Consider the following 18777-nt stretch of genomic DNA (forward strand, 5'->3'; position numbering starts at 1 on the left):
TCCAGCTGTTGGCAGAAGATTTGCATGTAGTGGGGTTGGTGTTGTTTTCCTGGGGGACAGAGTCTGTCAAGCAAATTTGACTGCAGAGTATCTATGCACAAAGCCCAGCTAACAAGCTCTATCCTCCTGGAAAACAGCAGCCAGCACTCACAGCAAACAGGACATGCAAAGTCTTCATTGATTTGTGTCATTTAAATAACTGCAAAACTGTGCCGCATGCGTTCCCTATACCAGTGTCGGACTGGCCCACCGGGATACCAGGAAAACCCAGGTGTCAGTGTCAGTGGGCCCCCTTGCTTCTAAACATTTGGCCTATTTCATGGTCATTCCCTATTTCTTTATGGGAAAAAAATACTTATTAATGGAAGAATAGATTATAGTAAGTAGATATAAAAGACTATGAGAATAAAGAGGATGAGTTAGAGAGTAGGTATAATAATTTGGAAAGTGGGCCCACAGTCTTTGGTTTTGTAATGGGCCCACGCTCTAAGGTTTTCTGGTGGGCCCCTGGCATCCCAGTCCGACACTGCCCTATACCTAGTGACCCTTAAATGTAAGTTTCTTTACCTCCCCTGCCTGCCTCCAGCCCCAGAACTGATACGTTGCTTCTAATTCGATCTGAATAACTCATAAGATATGCTGTGGTGGCCAACCTAGTCATTCATATAACCTTTTCTGAATAAAACATACAGTTGACGTTTTTCAGGGGACCAGGAAAAAATGATGTAAATCCGGGAAGATGTAAAATCAGGGAAATCTGTTAAAGTATCTTTTTCTTCAAGTACTGAAAGGATATAAGCACAGGAGTCCGTTTTACTTTGAGATATAATATTTACTGTGTTATTAACAAGGGTTAAACATTGCAGGGTTAATGTAACACTATGGGGGACATGTGCAAGACTCTCTGTCACATACACAACCTAAAACAATAAGTGATTAGTGCAGGACTGTATAAAGCTGGCCACAGACGCAATGATCCGATTGTACCAATCAATGTACGCTCGGACTTCCACATCTCCTGACCTGCCACTAACCATTCTGATCAAATAAAGTAGAAAAGAACAGATGAGCCGATGTTCTGCCCCAATCGTACAAAAGTTATGTCCGACAAAAGCTAGTGACAGTCTCCCTCTGAAAATCATACGATCGCCAATACACGCAGAGAAATTATTGACAACCGACAGAAATCTTTTAACTTGTCTGATCGTCCAAGCGACCGATCTCTGCCGGACGAAAAATGCCGGGACTCTCCACACATGGTCCAAAAATCGTACGAATCCGAATCAGATCTTTGCGTCTATGGCCAGCTTAAGGGGCAGACTAATTGGAATTGATCATTTACCGACAGAACCATGGCAAAATATACATCTGGTTAGTATTTTAAACCTCTTTATTTCTCAAATAATAACATTCATAAAGGAAAAAAAGCTGATTTTTAGTACATCAGGACAAAATTTTGATGCAAAATCCAGGAAAACATTACTTAAAAATCAGGGAACTGCACCCATTGAAATGCATTATAAATTCGTGGAACCACAAATAAAAAATGTAAAATGCGGGAAAACTTAAAATCAGTGTACTTCAAATTGAGGTTTCACTGTATTGCCAAATACAGTGAAACCTCAAAGATCTGATTCGGATTCGTACGATTTTTGGACCATGTGTGGAGAGTCCCGGCATTTTTCGTCCGGCGGAGATCGGTCGCTTGGACGATCAGACAAGTTAAAATCAGCCATAGGTGGATGTCTACTCGCAGTTCTCATGTCTCATTGGGAATGATGACCCACTTCAGTGCCCATTGTTGAGAGCTCATTCGTTATCATCAACGTGAGCCCTATGCTATAGGCCTAAACTAGGCAGGAGATAAGAGAAAAAGGCTTTTATCATAGCTGCCATTTCTTTTCCAGAGTATTTAGCAAGTGAAAAAAATACTTAATGCCATAACGCCCGTCATTGGAATTAATTATAGCTTGCATTTTTTTTTGCATGAAAACACTCCAACATGGACTATTGGCCAAAACACATCTGTTTTAATTGGAGAAAGGTGGTTTCCATTCAGTGGTATAACTACAATGTGCAAAAAAATGTTCGGAGGGGCCTAGTTTAAATCTAAAACACAGCTCCTAACTTCCTCCCTACTTGCCTGCTTCTTCCCCTTGTTTCCTGGATAGTAGCCAGGGAGGAGGGATATATCTCCAGCTATAGAGGAAGTAGAGCCTGTGGCTTGGGCCTCGCCTGTGACCATGGGGTCTGCTTCCTCAATAGTTATGTAGTAGTGTTTGTATTCATGACAATAGGCATGGCAGAGTGGTACTGGGCATTTCTCTGCCAGTGGAGAAACACTACATGTGACTAAGGTTGCCACCAGGCTGGTATGTTATGGCCTAGCCAGTAAAATTAATGTCAATATTATTATAGGGAAAAAAATAAAAATATAGGAAGGCTGATATGGTAACCCTTCATGTGACATAACTTAACGTATGGGTTAGAGTTCCAGATATCTACTAAAGATAACACTGGATTACACCCTGATCCTATAACGATGGGGAAGGTCAAAACTGACGTATGACTGGTAAATGCTCTGCTTACCATATGTTTCTAAATATAAATGCAGAATTAGAATTGCCTTGTTATGGAAAGGAAATGGACCACCTAATGAAGACAATGGCTGCTAAAATTATTGTTCAGCGCCAAAACCAGACAATCCTTAATTAGAATGCTTATTTTCCTCTCCGCCTCTTAAAAACAAGTGTTTTCTTCTCCGACAGAGATTGTGGATACACAGGCACTGGATATGTCCCTGGACACAAAGCTACACAAAATAATGAAAATCCTTATCTCTCTCGTCTCTTCTAAGTATTTTATTTTTAGTGAGCAAAATAGAGAGAGCTATGGTTTCCCCTCTGGCAAACTGTGGCAAACTCTATTTTCACTCTTTGAATATATATATATATATATATATAAAATATATATATATATATATATATATATATATATATATATATATATATATATATATATATATATATATATATATATATATATAGTTCAGGCTGTGGTGCACTCCAATCCAGCAGAGTTTTACTGCCTGGGTGCTGTCATATATAGTGCAGATAGTCGTGTTCCAAGGAATGACGCACTCCAGGACTTCATAATGAGATCAAGCAAAGTGAAGTTTATTTGTCAACGTTTCGGTCCAGTCTGGACCTTTCTCAAGACAGAAATATATATATATATATATATATATATATATATATATATTTAAAGTCCTTGGTTATCTGCACTCCACTGTATTTAGCAAATCACCCAGCTGTTACTCAAATAAATGCAATCAATGTAAACGTAATCAATATTAAGTCCAAGCAGAATGAGTGCACACTGGGAACCTTTCCACAGGTTTTACTTTAAAACCATAATTTTATTAATTACACAGACCTGTTTTTTAATTAAATTAATAAAATTATGCTTGGACTTATTACTATATATATATATATATATATATATATATATATATATATATATATATATATATATATATATATATATATACCATAATTTTATTAAGTTAATTAAAAAACAGTGGAGTGTGGATAACCAAGGACTTTCTATATATATATATATATCTCACATGCTATTGTAAATGGATTAGTGGAAGAGTTTATATGCCGAGAATTTCCCACACCAGTCAGTTGAACCGAAGCAGCTGCTCGGATGAGTAGTGAAACGTCTTCATTGATTACTCAGCAAGTCCAGTTGTTTTTAGATTGACCTATACTAGATAGAGTTTGCCACAGTTTGCCAGAGGGAAAACCATAGCTCACTCAATTTTGGGCATTAACAATAAAATACTTTATATATATATATATAAATATATATATATAATATATATATATATTTATGTGTGCTGGTATATGGCCCAGTGTGTTGATGCAAATAATATTGGCCGCCAACATGGACACTCTTAACTGACCCCCTGTTTTTTTTAACAATCCAATTCCCCTACTCTAATACCACGTTGGATTATGGATGTTGTCTTTTGGGAGTGATTCTGTATGGGTCTCCTATGTGACACTAAATCAAGCAAAGGTCTGGCCAAACATTCATTGTGTATGGCAGCTTTAGGATAACAGCACAGCTATCTGAGAGGACCAAGGCACAAAGCCACTTGCCAGCTGTATAATGCACTGTTTAGCAAAAGTTTCTTCCTTTGGGGAATGTGTCCATAAGCTTTCCAGAGCAATCCATTCCTTGATAGCCATAGTAAGCAGATAAGTTAGTGAGAAGAGAAATGTCTTTTGACTTTATTCTTCTAGAACTGAGCAGAGAAACATTAGATTAGACGACTCTAGTCTGTTCACAATAGTTTCTTTTTTGAGCAAAGCAACATCACAAGGCTTTCTCCTTTTCTCACTAAATTATTTTACTGGCTGGTTGGCCAAAATAAACAGCAGGTGGCGCCATTGTTTCAAATTTGGTTTATTTGACGTGTAAAAAACTGCTAATTTCCTGAAAAGTTGAAAAAAGAATTAATGTAAATGTTTATTTGTTTGTAGCATACTGTATCTATACCGAGCCAACTATCCCTGGCATATCTGTGATGTAACCTTGCAGCTGTAAATCACTCAATTTTTAACACCCCCAAGAAATATCACAAAGCAACAGCCAAAGTGCTACAAATTGGATATGTGAATGCTTGAATTAACATCTTGGAACTGTAGCTGGCTTTAGTGCACTTTACATGTTGGTGCAACACTGTCACCGACAGGGTAAAGCCACATAGTGCACTGTATACTGAAAATGCATGAGTGACATGAGTGGGAGTTGTAGTCTAACAACATCTATAAAGATACTGGTTGCACATCACCATTTAAGAGTTTATTCCTCTTGTCAAACAGAAGTTTGCTAACAATCTAAGTACTATAGGAGAAGTTATTATGTTGCATTGTGACTCAATCCAGGAAGCAAAGCTCTTAAAGGAGTTGTTCCCCTTTGAGATAACCTTTACTATGCTGTTGAGAGTGATATTCTGAGACAATTGGCAATTGGTTTTCATTTTTTTTATTATTTGTGGTTTTTGAGTTATGTAACTTTTTAATCTCACCTGTCTGGTTGGAGACAGGGGAGAGTCTAAAAAGAAGTAACAAAAAGTAGCAAGGAAATTAGGGATGCACTGAATACACTATTTTGGATTCAGTCGAACCCCCGAATCCTTTGCTAAAGATTCGGCCGAATACCGAACCAAATCCGACCCCTAATTTGCATATGCATATGCAAATTAGGGGTGGGAAGGGGAAACCATTTTTTACTTCCTTGTTTTCTGACAAAAATTCACACAATTTCCCTCCCCATCCCTAATTTGCATATGCAAATTAGGACTCAGATTTGGTTTGACTGGGCAGAAGTATTCGGCCAACACCGAATCCTGCTGAAAACGGCCGAATCCTGGATTCCGTGCATCCCTAATGACAATACATTTTTTGTTTTTAGATAGGGTCAGTGATCCCTATTTGTAAGGTGAAAAGTCAGAAGAAGAAGGCAAATTATAAAAAAAAATTGAAATAAATTATGAAGACCAATTGAAAAGTTGCTTAGAATTGGCATTCTATAACAAACTAAAAGTTAACTTAAAAGTGAGGAAACTGAAAGCCCCAAATTCTTAGCTAGAATTTCAGCAACCCCCAGCTATTTTAATTTGTGTATATGTGTATAAGGCCCATTTTCCTGCTGTTATTAAAAATACAGCTGCTGATTACACTGGCAGCCAACAGTTGTAATTTAAAGGCAGATGAAGGTGCCCTTATTCCTGATACATTTGGCAGTGACCGTATAACATGACCTGCTCATTTATAAACTCATAATATAGAAATGATTGGATAGACATATATAAATGATTGTGGTTTTCTACAGTGGCTCGGAGGATAATTTTATCTAAATATTTTAAAGGGATACTGTCATGGGAAAAAAATTTTTTTTCAAAATGAATCAGTTAATAGTGCTGCTCCAGCAGAATTCTGCACTGAAATCCATTTCTCAAAAGAGCAAACAGATTTTTTTATATTCAGTTTTGAAATCTGACATGGGGCTAGACATTTTGTCAATTTCCCAGCTGCCCCTGGTCATGTAACTTGTGCGTGCACTTTAGGAGAGAAATGCTTTTTGGCAGGCTGCTGTTTTTTCTTCTCAATGTAACTGAATGTGTCTCAGTGGGACATGGGTTTTTACTATTGAGTGCTGTTCTTAGATCTACCAGGCAGCTGTTATCTTGTGTTAGGGAGCTGTTATCTGGTTACCTTCCCATTGTTCTTTTGTTTGGCTGCTGGGGAGGAAAAGGGAGGGGGGTGATATCACTCCAACTTGCAGTACAGCAGTAAAGAGTGATTGAAGTTTATCAGAGCACAAGTCACATGACTTGGGGCAGCTGGGAAATTGACAATATGTCTTGCCCCATGTCAGATTTCAAAATTGAATATAAAAAAATCTGTTTTCTCTTTTGAGAAATGGATTTCAGTGCAGAATTCTGCTGGAGCACTATTAACTATTTTTTCCCATGACAGTATCCCTTTAATGGTTCTGATATTCTGGTCACTTAATTATGCAATGCATTTGTTAATACAGCTATGGGATCCGTTATCTGGAAACCTGTTATCCAGAAAGCTCCCATAGACTCTACTTTATCCATATTTTTAAAAATGATTTCCCTTTCTCTATAATAGTTAAACATTACCTTAATAATTAATCCCTACTGGAAGCAAAACTAGGTTTATTTAATGTTTGCATAATATTCTAAAAGTTTTAAGGTATAAAGATCCAAATTACGGAAATATCCCTTATCTGGAAAGCGCCAGGTCCCAAGCATTCTGGATAACAGATCCTATACCTGTATGAGACCCTCCGAAACAATATGTTTTAGGTCAAAACTCTCAAATTTGAATTGTGAATAATTCAAACTCGATTTGAGATTTATCAAACCTATACCCTGGGAATAATTCAAATTCAACTATTCTCCACCTAAAACCTGCCAAGTTCATGTACAGTATAAATCAATGGCAGAGGTCCAGTGACCAATTTGAAGATGTTAAGCCTTCCTGACATTCTAGTTTTTTTTTACGGAGAATAAACCCGATTCAGGTTAGTCAAATTCAATTAAAATTCGAGTTTTCGGGTCGGTAATATTCGTTCGAGTTTTACGTATTCGATATTATCCTTAAATAACCTCTCAATCGGATTTCAAATATTTTTTAATTTATTCGAGTTTAAAAAAGAATTCGTCTTTTGATAAATGGGCCTCTCCATGTCTGGCACGTGTGTTTCTCTAAATGAACCATTCCCTGTACAGACTTTAGGGGGATTTATAGAAAAAATGCAGGATATTCCACCTTGTATTCCTTGAAATACTTTAGCCGCAGTTTGGATACTTAATATTATAATAGACATACACAGCATACCATGGTAAGCATATTAAAAAAGGGAATATATTTCATAGGAAATTCATCACCTGAATCTGTAATAAATATATTCAGAAATTAAGATTTATGGCCATATGGAGGAACAGACTACACTGTAGTACTCATTGGCAAGACTACGGTTCCCTGACTGAAGGGGGTTTAAGAAAAGCAACAGCTGTAGGTTGTGACCAGCTTGTGCAATAAAGTGTGATTATTGTTACTGAGTATAGAGGCAGCCATTCTCTGTCTGGACTGTGTGTTGCCATTACTATCTGTATAAATCTGGTTTGATATTCTCAGATAAGAGCTCTGTCTGTAGGGTGTGTTAGGGAGGGATTCTTCCTGGTGTACAGGCACAATATGTTCTGTTATGGTTATATGGTATTTATGTACATTGAGTGAATGATATCAATAAAGATTTGAAACAATTTACAAAACATCATTTTGTGATTTATTCGTTTTTTTTATTTTTGCTCTGTTTAGATCTGGTTAAATTTAGGGATGCACCACTTTTTGGATTCGGCCGAACACCCGAATCCTTGGCTAAATTATGGGTGGGGAGGGGAAAACATTTTTTACTTCCTTGTTTTATGACAAAAAGTCATGAGATTTCCCTCCCCGGCCCTAATTTGCATATGCAAATTAAGATTTGGATCTGGTTCAGACGGGCTGAAGGATTCGGCCAAATCCTGCTGAAAAAGCCTGAATACCGAACCGAATCCTGGATTTGTTGCACCCCTAGTTAAATTGTGTCACCTTCTTATTTTTTATCAGTACTCCAAACATTCCTGTTAATCTTCTTCAGCCAGAACAAACTGCCCCACCGTGAAGCAATAGGATTATGAAGCCAACTGAAACTTCCTTAAAGGGGACCCGTCACCCAATAAAATTATTCAAAATCCTATTTTATTACATTAATCAAGCAAAATGAACTTTAATTAAACTATATAAATTATTTGAATCTAGTTTCCTTTAGTCTGGGAATTCATAATTATAGCAAGCAGGCAGCAGCCATTTTGTGGACACTGTTATTAAGACAAGCCTTGCATCATCTCAGAATCTTGTTTGTGCACCAGAATGGGGGACCTGATGTCCATCCCCATGCCCTGGCTACACAATTAAATGGTGAAGAGAACAGGGGAATGTGTGGAGAGCAGTGACATCTAGGAAGTGCTGAATGGAAAGTGAAAGCAATTGTCTGCCCCGCCTCTATGCCTAGGCATAGAGGAGGGGCAGACAATATTTGATTGACAGCTGAGATTTTTAATTGAGTTTACAACAGCTATGAATGCTTTAATTAAAAATAGAAATTGGATTTCATGTTTAATTTGAAAAGGACTTTTATTATACAGATTTTTGTGTCTGGATGACAGGTCCACTTTAAAGGAGAATTCAACCTATGGGGAAAAAACTCGTACCCCCACCCCAGGTAGACCCCATCCCCCCAGGCTAACTACCCCCTGGGGAAATGCCCCATACTCTATACTTACCCCTCGGCAAGATTCTTTCAGCGAAGTTGCACGCATCCATCTTCTGCATCCTCGGTGCGCTGACTGGGAGATCAGCTATTTCCGTGTAATTCCGCGCATGCGCATTTGTCACAAACCGGCAAACTGCTCCAACTGCGCATGTGCAGAATTACCGATCTCCCAGTCAGCTTACAGAGGAGCCGGAAGATGGACGCGTGGAACTTTGCTGGAAGAATCTGCGCCAAGGGGTAAGTATGGAGTATGGGGCATTTCCCCAGGGGGGTAGTTAGCCTGGGGGAGGAGGGAGGGGGGTCTACCTGGGGTGGGCGTAAGGGTTTTATTTCCCCACAGGTTGATTTCTCCTTTACAGAATCGCCTGTTATATGGGGGGTATCACAGGCTACACCTGGGAGTCTGGGCTGGGAAGCTTTATAAAATAACAATTTGGTAACTACAGTTAAGACTTAAAGGAGAAATCAACTGTTTACTAAAAAAACCCTACCCCCCTACCCTAAGTAGACCCTCCTCCCTCCCAGCCTAGCTGCCCCCCCGGGGAAATACCCCTAACTTTTTACTTACCTCTTGGTGCAGATTCAGGGATCGCAGTTCACGGCTGCCACCTTCCGGGTCTTCGTGTCAGAGAGGTGAGTGTGAGTTACCCCCACACTCACCTCTCTGTCTGTAATAACCCTCTGCCTATATTTGTATAGAAATATCTATAATATTATGATATATATTGATGCACCTTACCCCACCCCCCCTCTCTTGTCCTGTATCCACCTCATTGTTTCTTTTTGGATAAATCTTTTCTTTTAAACTTTCTGTCACTCTGGGAACAAAGCAGCTTTCCCATAGAAAATGGGAGAACTAAGACTTACTTCTTAAAGGGCAATTCGCCTTCATTAGCAAAACTGTAATAAAATAACACATAAAAACCACAGAAATGTGTTCAAACTTTCATATCCTTCCAAATTTTGTAAAATGGACATGGTAATTAGGGGGTTTGGTCACAAAAATGGGTGTGTTTTACTTTGAATTTACACTTCGACCTTTGATAAATCTGCCCCTAAGGATTTTCAAGGGTCGAATTTCGAATTGAAAAATATTTGAAATTCAAATTCAAAAAGACCAACCGAAGTTAAGTCTAAGTTTTTTTGGTTAAAGGAAAACTATACCCCCAAAATGAACACTTAAGCAACAGATAGTTCATATCATATTAAGTCGCATATTAAAGAATCTTACCAAACAGGAATATATATTTAAGTAAATATTGCCCTTTTACATCTCTTGCCTTGAGCCACCATTTTGTGATGGTCTGTGTGCTGCCTCAGAGATCACCTGACCAGTAATACTTCAAGTTTAACTGTAACAGGAAGAAGTGTGGAAGCAAAAGACACAACTCTGTCTGTTAATTGGCTCATGTGACCTAACATACAGTACAGTGAATCCTATGATCCCAGGGGACGGCCCTTATTTTTTAAAATGGCAATTTTCTATTTATGATTACCCAATGGCACATACTACTAGAAAAGTATATTATTATGAAAATGGTTTATTTACTTGAAGCAGGATTTTACATATGAGCTGTTTTATGCAATATCTTTTTATAGAGACCTACATTGTTTGGGGGGTATAGTTTTCCTTTAAATAGGTCTGTTTTCGATCGAATAGGTCCTTATTCGGTCGAATTTGATTAAAAGTTTTTCCAAAAAAAAAAAACCTTAGATTTTTCAAAATCCACCAATTGACTCCAAATAGGTTCTAGGAGGTCCCCCATAGGCTAAAACAGCAATTCAGCAGGTTTTAGATGGTGAATGGTCGAAGTCGAATTTTTAAAGAGACAGTACATGATAGATTTCAATATTCAAATTTTTTTATTTTTTTCAAATTCAATTTGAATTTAGACTATTCCCTAGTCGAAGTACACGAAAAATAGCTTGAAATTTGCATTTTTTTTCATTCGAAAATTCACCTCGACCTTTGATAAATTTGCCCCTAAATGTGGAATTAGATTCTGGCAAATAGCAGAGGGGGGGGGGCTGCTGTGAGATTCTATAGACTAGAGTTACTTTTAAGTGGCCTGTTGGGGGGGGGGCTGTTTGGGCCTCTATGTATTTGCCCACCCAGGTGAGAAGAGAAAACAGTTAATTATTTCATTTTGATCAGATATTCGGACATGAACATGCATCAGCAGGTACAATTGTTAACCAACATGAAACTGTCTTTTTTTACCCTTTATTGCCAGCACGTTCACCCCTTAAGCTTGGGCACAACCATAATTCTACGTCATCGCTCTACACTCCGGTCAAGGCGGCTACGTGCAGCCGAGTCATAATATTTATACACGTGCGATCGTGACGTCGTCCTCTCGCGAGTAGAGACTTGTGACGTCTGGGTTCACTGACCGGCAGGAGCCGAGGAGTAGGGCATTTAAACGACGTTGCGGGACATTTAAAGCGGATCTGGGGCTGCAGGCTGTGTGTTAAGCAAACTGGAAGTGTTCCGCTAAAAGCGGAAGTGCTGGGCGGTGTGTATTTAGGCTGCACCTTTACATGTATTGGGGCAAGTGTTCTCGGTACTCTCTAGCCTGCTCTGCCTTCATTCAATAAACACACACATACCTCCAGCCTTTAATGCAGTAATCCTAAAAATGAATCCCTGGCACCTGTGCTTTGTGCACATACAGTATCAAGACATGTCCAACCTGTGGCCCTTAAGCTGTTTCTGAACTGCAACTTTTACCCTACTGGCCTCCCTAACTCCCATCTCTCCACTGTACAGTCTGTATTAAACACTGCTGCAAGAATTATCCTCCTCTCATCCAAAAGGGTACAGGCCCCCCGCTGCTCAAGTCCTTATCATGGCTTCCTATAAAACAAAGAATAACTTATAAACTCCTCCTCATAACCTTCAAAGCCCTTCATTCCTCTGCACCTAACTACATCTCATCTCTTGTCTCTCTATATGTTCCTGCCCGAAACCTCCGCTCCTCTCAGAGCAACCGCTTGGTTGTACCCCCCACTACTACTGCTGTTTCCCGTATCAAACCCTTCTCTCTTGCGACTCCTTATATTTGGAATGCCATTCCTGAATCTCTCAGGAGAGAATCCTCCCTCAATGTTTTCAAAACAAAACTCAAAGACTACCTCTGGGAGCACCTGGATAACACCTGAACTGGCACTTATAGAACAGTGTAACAAACTGTAACCCACAGCACCTTAATACCCCTCTGAATTGTGTCTGTATGTTACCCTCCCATTTAGACTGTAAGCCCTACGGGGTAGTGTCCTCTAGCCTTTTCTTTCCTTGACACTGAGCACTTAATCTGTATTGTAATTATGTTTTTTATATTTATGTGAATTGTATTTCTAATAATGCACTTATTGTTACTTTTTATTCCAATGACCCCTTGTTTGTTACTACTAATTTATTGTTTTGTTGTACAGTGCTTTGCCCTCAAGGAGCGCTTTACAAATAAAAATATACATACCTACATACATACTGCTTACACCTAGGAGGGATTGGGCGTGATCCCTGCTACCAATTTACTATCCAAGCCCTCAATATTCATTCTATAGGTGGCATTTTACATTTGCTCTATTGAAGTGGCAGGTGATATTGCTTTATATAATAGTCTATACATTTGAAGTGAATATAAACTACTTACTGCATTGCTGCATCCCGAGATAGCAGCGTGTGTCTCTGCCCTAGATCAGGATGTCACAGAAGTTGTGAAATCCATGACTACCCTGTTCGCAAAGTCCCGTGTTTTGTTTTTTTGCTTTTCTGTAGTACTTTGCATTAATATTTTTGGCACTAACCAGGTTGCCCTTGTTGAGGTATATAGGCCATTACAATCATTAATAACCCAGCAAGGATTGAACATGCTGCATGGATAAATATAAAACATAGATCAAGGCCATATGCTGGTTTTTTACTGGATGGTTGATCCCAATGTTATTAATAGGGAAAAATAGATAAATATATAGGAAGGCCGGTATTTTTTTCAGATATTCGAATTATTTAAATTCGATGGTCGAATTTCAAAGTATTTTTACTTCGATATTCGACCCTTGATAAATCTGCCCCTTATAGAAAATTAATACAGTGTCACCAGCTGTCACATACAGTATTTGGTGTTTTAGATTATGGTTTTTTTATTCTGTCAACTTTTTTCTGTATAATTCTGTATAATAACACTGTTGGACTGCCATGTTTAATTAGGCATCACATTTATGTGTTTAGGGCCTTATTTAGCATTTTTTTTAAAAAAAACATGAATGTTACATTATTATTATTATTATTATTTTTTAAATCTGAAAATATAAAATTTCAAAAGAGTTTGCAAGCTCAAAACAACTTTAAAAACTCGAATAAACTGTTGAAATTTTGTCTAGGAAAACTCCAGTTGATTGCTATATGACCTCGTAAGTAGTGATGTATGGGTCGAGAAAACCCTGACCCGCACCCAGCTTTCTTCAGGGGGGGGCAGTTGTGTGCCTATAAAACTGGCAGTCGGCAGTGTAAGGTCGCAGGCAGAAGAGCTCAACTCCAACCCACCAGCGACCCGCAAAAGGCGATCCAAGGTCTGTCCGAACCTTCCCGACCTGTGGGTAAACCTCCAATGATATCTACCGTTGCCCTCAAACTATACTTTGGTAGGATTATCACACACAGTGCAGAATGTTAGCATGGTAGCCAGTAGATCACAGGGAAAAACATTGGCACAAATATCATACCTTTTAATATCCAAGTCATTGCAGGTATTACATTTATGCAAGCTTTTTTCCTTTTACACTGGCATAAAGGAACTGTACAATGTAAAAACAAAAACTAGGTAAATAGATAGGCTGTGCAAAATAAAAAAATGTTTCTAATATAGTTAGTTAGCCAAAAATGTTATGTATAAAGGCTGGAGTGAGCATATGTCTAACATAGAAACTTCCTGTTTCCAGCTCTCTAACTCTGAGTTAGTCTGCAATTTATAGGGGGGCGTAAAGCTGCTAAAACACTTAAATATCTAATGCACCCAATAGGATTGTTTTGCCGACAATATGGATTCATTTAACTTACCATCAAGTAAAATCTACTGTTTTATTATTACACAGTAAAAGAAAATAAAGAAATATTTGATATTAAAGGAACTATGTGGAAGATGGCCTTACTGTAATTTTCCTGTAATGTGAAGCCTTCTGTATGTTGGGTTTTCAGATAAAGCATAATCAGTCTGTTCATTCCCCTGTCTTTATAGTGTGTATGCTTGTGTTCATGGCATTACTTCGGGAGCCACCTCCACAATTTTTTTTTTGAGAAATTGGGGAAAATATATCTCTGGTAAATGCACAAAAAAATTGTGGGGGGGGGGGGTGAAGAAGCAGACCAATGCCTCATCTCTGCCCTTGGCTGCAGAGTCTTGGCGCTGAAACTCTTTCACAAAAGATTCAGCCGAATAGCGAACCAAATCCTAATTTGCATATGCAAATTAGGGATAAGAAGGGGGAAACTTTTTTACTTCTAAAAAGTCACACAATTTCCCTCCCTGCCCATAATTTGCATATGCAAATGAGGATTCCGATTCAGTTCGGCCGGGCAGAAGGATTCGGCCGAATCCTGTTGAAAAAGGCAGAATCCTGGCTGAATCCCAAACTGAACCCTGGATTCGGTGCATCCCTAATTTGTTCATTCATGTGTTTTTTCTGTTTTCATGTTGTTCGTTGTGGTTAAAAGGGCAACTTACAAACTGTTTCCTATATTATATAAATCCCAAAGAGGTGCATGCTAAACCAGTCTTTTGTTACTGTACTTTACAAGGCAGAAGCACAAAATAATATGTGTATTAAAAAAAACAGCAGCTATAAATTCAATATATAATTTGAAAGAAAAGTCCTGGTGTTGCTGGTCTTCTTTCTAGTAGATAAGGACTGTTTATTGAGCACCTGGGCAAAATATTGTCCACCCTCATAACTCTGTCTATACTTAATTTTATTTCATGATGTGTTAATAATTCAACATGGGTGCTAGGGAATTGTTAAGTTATATAATTTTCCCTTTATATAATTAAAATTGTCATAATCCTGTTTTCCTCCTTATGCAAGCATATGCAGGATTGAAGAATAATATAATAACTTTTACAACATATAAGATATTTTGGTAAATGTTGGTCTGTTTTGGGACCTGTTAATACTTAGTAAACCAGCCCACAGAGGTTATGAAATATTAACTTTTATTGTAGGATCACTGGATTATATTTAACGTCATATGCATGGAATAGAGACTTCATGGTGACCAGTACTGAGGTGACCCGCAATCATTTTTTTAATGCAAAAAAAAAAAATACAAAGCAGCACATAAATCATCAGATAAAGGTGTGTGATTATGATTTATTTTTGAGCAAAAGACAATGCATTCTTTCTCTCAACAACTGATTTCCATTTTGTAAGGTGCCGCAGACGCAGCCAATATACAATGTTTACAGCCAAACAAAGCCCTATGTCAAGTAATTGTTTAGCTAACAAAAAAAGTTGTGGTTCTATATTCTGTTGTACAAACATAGATAATACTATCTGATGTATTGCTACTGTATGTGCACATAACTAAAACAATTGTAGTTAGAATATGACTGTGAAGTACAGATAGTTCATAAATCCTAGAAAAGTGTATATATATGAGTATAGTTCATGTACTATATTAGTCCAAGATCAATTGTCTACAGTTCAAAAAAGCCCATATTAGCTTTGTATAACGATAAAGGAAAGCAGCATACAGACAGGTGGGAAAGAGTAGCTAAGCCTAAATGTGGTGCAGTTTCCCTAATGGACACAAGATGGTGCTGTAGTCTTACAGGATTTTTACTCTGAATCAATTACAATGTAGTTTTAATGTTTACATCCAATCAGACTTGGACAGTGTGCCATAGAAATGAATTGGAGGTCTGTTCATTCACTGCACAGCTGCAGTGGACAGAAGCAACTGTAAAAATAACGTTATCAAAGGTTATATACAGTCATTTTTACTTCCCCTTGTTTTTCATTTTGTTTTATATTATAGGATCTACTGTGGCCTCTGAGCCTTCATATTACCCTCAGCCATCATCACTTGAATGCACCCCGACCAAAGTGGCACAGAGATTGTCCTTTGGGATTCCTGGGAGCACTGCTTTCCAGCCCATCACTGCCACCTGTACGATTGTCCCACAGGGTCAGGCTGCCTCCTTAGCAAAGTCCCCTGGAAAGTCATTCCAGCCAATAACCATGAGCTGCAAGATTGTCTCTGGTACAGGTCATTTCATTCGGTTCCTTTTATAGACTATTTTTCATGCTTTAAAAAGGTCTGTTTACAGAGGGGGTTTAAATGTTTCTTGCACTGTTTATGGAAAAGCTGGTGGTATTGGACATACCATTCAAAAGGTAGATTATAACACAGCATGAGTACAAATGTAACCTTTTGGCTCTACTATAATGGCAGTTAACTGTACACAAGTACTGTATGGTAAGAGTATTATTCCTTTACATAATTGAGTAACAGTGTACTTTTACATGAGTTTGCAAAGAAATAAACAAAAGGAACACAAAGAGCCCCAATAGTGTAATATGTATTGGTAAGGGATAATGAAATAAGAGTAGATAACATATACTCACAAACCAAGGTTACCAATAGGCAACCACTGTAAAGGCAGGTGGGGAGATTGTCCTGACCCCACTCAGGATTAAGAAGTCGCTCTCTGTAGATAGAAAAAGGGTAGTTTTTTAGTATTACAAAAATATGTATGGTCATTATTCTGGGATAAAGGTATGGTGCAGGGATTGGTTAGCTATTAAAAAAATGGGGGGGTTTTGGGATATACCAAAGTAAAGGTTGATAGGTATTAGAGGATACAACAATTATACAGGTGAAGTGCAGTAAATAGGGTAAAAAGGAAGTGCAGTGAGCAAAAACGTAGTGGGGCTGCAAAGTTAATATAAAGTCATAACTAACAAAACAGAGAAGGCATAGAGTGGTGTGTGGTAATAAATAACAAGACTCACCATCTGGCAGTAGTATACACACTTAGCGCCTCTGTGCCGGCGAAGGACGCCTGAGTGTCTTTTATAGTGAGAGTTTGAAGGGGAACCAGCATCTTACAAACAGGAAGTGCATCATAGGGGGGCGGGGTTAAGGCAAAAGGTTCAATACTATAGTATAGGATAGTATATCCCAAACCCCCCCCCCCCCATTTTTTTAATAGCTAACCAATCCCTGCACCATACCTTTATCCCAGAATAATGACTACCATACATATTTTTGTAATACTAAAAAAGCTTTTGTTTTGATGAATAAGCATACAGCATACTATTTGTCACTTTGGTCTCTGAAATTAACAGCTGTAACTCCTATGTTTATTGCCTGAAGAAGCAGGTCTGAGCCCGTGAAACACGTTGCACTGATTGGAGTTCGTTAATAAATTTTGACTGCTTAATTACAGTCGTTTTGTGTCTGCTTGGAGGAGGTAAGTCCACTACTGCCTCCTCTGATTACCAAGTTTTGGTTTTTAAACTCGTTTATATCCTTTTATTCTTTTGGCGCCTCTGTTCTTTTTATACACTTTTACATGAGTGTTTACTCGATAATTATTTGTACTCCACAGGAATCCCCACCATCAAACACTCCAGTACATCTCAAGGTACTTCTGGGGCAAAGTCTCCTGTCCCAAAGCTTCATGGAACCAGTTTGACACCACAGAATATGAAGGTAAATGATCACATATATGTGTGGGCACTCCACCAAGAACCATATCAGTGTTGGTTGCCGACTGGGCTCTTTGTTTCAGTTTCATAAAAAACTTCTTTAGTTCTTAAATTCTTTTTTTATCTGTTTCTGAGCTATAACTTTTATGTTTCATAACAAGCCCTGGGTATCCAAAGATGCTGGCAAATCACAGGCTGAGATCCCTACTCTAGTTATTTAGTTAAACATCATCTGTTTTGCCTTCTCTTTCAGCAGCAGGATTCTATGTTTGCTGCCATGCCTCCTCTGTATCCAATAGGTAGTCAACCCAAGGCACAGAGCCCAAGGAGGACTTGGAGCTTTTACCAAGGTAATGTATTTATGAGGGGGAAATATACCAGTTAGGTATCATGGTTTGAAGCAGCAAACTGAACCGGCAAAACTTGCAGTTGTGTACTTCATAGGTACGTTTTTTAAATCTGCTGGTCAGTTTTCTGACAATCTGGGAGAATGTGTTAAGAAGGAAAATCAAGAACTGTTCTGGTGTTGCTCTGCTCTGATTAGAAAAGAGATTCGATAATAGGATAATAGAAAAGGTTAAATACAGATAAATATTTTTTTCAGGTGATTATAGAGCAACAGCCCACTGAACCATCTCAGCAGCTGCAAGAAGTCCCTTCCACATCTCAGCCTCCACTCCAGCAGATCATGAAAGGCAATCACATGGCTGCAGTGAGAATTTGGCCACACCTGAAGGTTCTAAGGTAACACAACCAACATAACCATTTGTTCTCTCAAAGGCTGTAGTTATAGACGGCATGAGGGAGTAAATTAGACCTAATCAGATCATAGCAGGAATCCATGAAATGTATATATCCAATTTAGCCCTATTAGAATTTTTGATACTTGCTCATTATTACCCCTCCTGACAAGAGGGGTGTTGGTGGGGATCCAAAACCACCTCCCCATAGGACAATTCATAGAATCGTCTATCATTTGATTGCAGTATGGACAGGACTTTGAGTTTGAGTATGAAAACTGGATTCCATAAAGTATACTGTAAATGTGTGTTGATGTTTTTCCTTTTCAGGTTGTTGGTATTCCAGTTGGATCCACAGTCCAGGCAGCCAATAACTCATCTGTGATGATTAGTGGTGGCT

At 38.4% G+C, this 18777-nt stretch overlaps 1 pseudogene; it reads left to right on the plus strand.

The window, feature by feature from the left end:
• The first annotated feature begins 14069 nt into the window (after positions 1-14069).
• On the plus strand, positions 14070-18496 carry LOC108717472 (annotated as a pseudogene).
• Positions 18497-18777: the final 281 nt, after the last annotated feature.

Source organism: Xenopus laevis, chromosome 5S (genome assembly GCF_017654675.1).
Source record: "Xenopus laevis strain J_2021 chromosome 5S, Xenopus_laevis_v10.1, whole genome shotgun sequence".
NCBI classification, from domain to species: Eukaryota; Metazoa; Chordata; class Amphibia; order Anura; family Pipidae; genus Xenopus; species Xenopus laevis.